The 1,437-nt window shown below is 37.4% G+C and overlaps 1 non-coding gene across 1 annotated transcript; it reads left to right on the forward strand.

Annotated features, from left to right (window-relative positions):
* Positions 1 to 269: 269 nt before the first annotated feature.
* LOC139001271 (small nucleolar RNA SNORA51) lies at positions 270 to 402 on the forward strand. Its single transcript, XR_011469931.1, has one exon. It is a non-coding gene; the product is annotated as a small nucleolar RNA SNORA51 (small nucleolar RNA).
* Positions 403 to 1,437: the final 1,035 nt, after the last annotated feature.

Here is a 1,437-nt window from a genome sequence, read left to right on the forward strand (position 1 = left end):
GCTGCGCTCCTGCTGTGGGAGCACACTGACCACCAGAGGGCAGCTCCAGCATTGACCGTCTGCCCTCTGGTGGTCAGTACGAATCATAGCTACAGGCCTGTCATCTGGTTGTTAGGCTTTTATATATATAGATACACACACACACACACACACACACACACACACACATCTATATGTTTTTAGATAGATGGAGAGAGCCAGTTAGAGAGATAGAGAGATTGACTTTAAAAACCAGAAAATTGTGTAAGACCTTGAAAATATTTCCCCCAGGCCTCTCCCAGTGCTTACCACAGGCTGTGTTCTTACATTGCTTGTACAGAAAGAGAAGGCAGAGTACACCCAACCATATACACCTCAGCCCAGGCCCTTTGACAGATCTGTGTTGTAAATGGGGAAACATGGAAAAAAAACCAAAAAACCAAAAACAAAACAAGATGAAACAGGAAAAAAGGGGGGAAAAAGAGAAAAAGAAGAAGATAAAAAAGTTCCCCTATATTTACCTCACTACCTTAGACAATTAAGTCAGTTGTATATTTAATGTTTGAATAGATGAACGGCATGTTTTTTTTCTTTAATATTCCTCTGTTATTTATTTCCTTCACAAAAATTGGAAGAGAAAGATGATGACTTGGTAGAACATATTGTTTTCTGTCTGTGACTGTATGATGCCAGACGGCCCTGTGAACACTGGAAAGAATAGTGGTTGGTATTCTTGATACTCTGCCCAACACAAAGCTACGACACATTTGAAAAGAAAACTCATGGTTTGCCAATAGCTATTTGGGTCAAAATTGAACAAGGTAAGCCTTTAGGAAGTCACTCTTGTCAAGCTGAACAAAGTTCTGATTCTGAGCAGTGACAGTGATGGTTTTAAAGTTAGCATGGGTATAACCAAAATTTGGTGTCAATTTTAGCCATTTTCATATTTTGGTGGGATATGCCTGCACATATTTTGAGCTTTGACTATGAAATCACATTCCCTTGCCTTCCTATTTCCACTTAAATGGTGTTTTGAATCGGCTTACACACATTTCTAATGCGAATTTGATACAAATATTGTCAACCATAGCACACTTTTGCTTTTATGAGGACTTTAGGAAAATACTTATTTTCCTCTTAAGATTTGCAGTCTGTTCCTTCAGGAGTGTATTGTCAAGGGGTACATAATATCCATATTTTGTCCTAAAACTTGGAAAAGTATATTTCCATGGCTAGTTTATTTCTGTGTATTTATTTTCCCTTATTTCCAAAGGTTTCTCATATATGTACCTATTAATATGTACCTTTTGATCTGTATTAGTAAGCCAATATTTTCCAGAGTATTTATTTGAAGAATAAGTCATATTTGTGGGATAATATCCTGGAACACTCCTCTGACTATACTGCTAATTAAAAGAAAAAGCAACACCCACAGGATTCTAAAACTCTTATGTCCAC

The sequence above is a fragment of the Myotis yumanensis genome, unplaced genomic scaffold (genome assembly GCF_028538775.1).
Source record: "Myotis yumanensis isolate MYYU_CA2020_CCGP unplaced genomic scaffold, mMyoYum1.0.hap1 SCAF_278, whole genome shotgun sequence".
NCBI classification, from domain to species: domain Eukaryota; kingdom Metazoa; phylum Chordata; class Mammalia; order Chiroptera; family Vespertilionidae; genus Myotis; species Myotis yumanensis.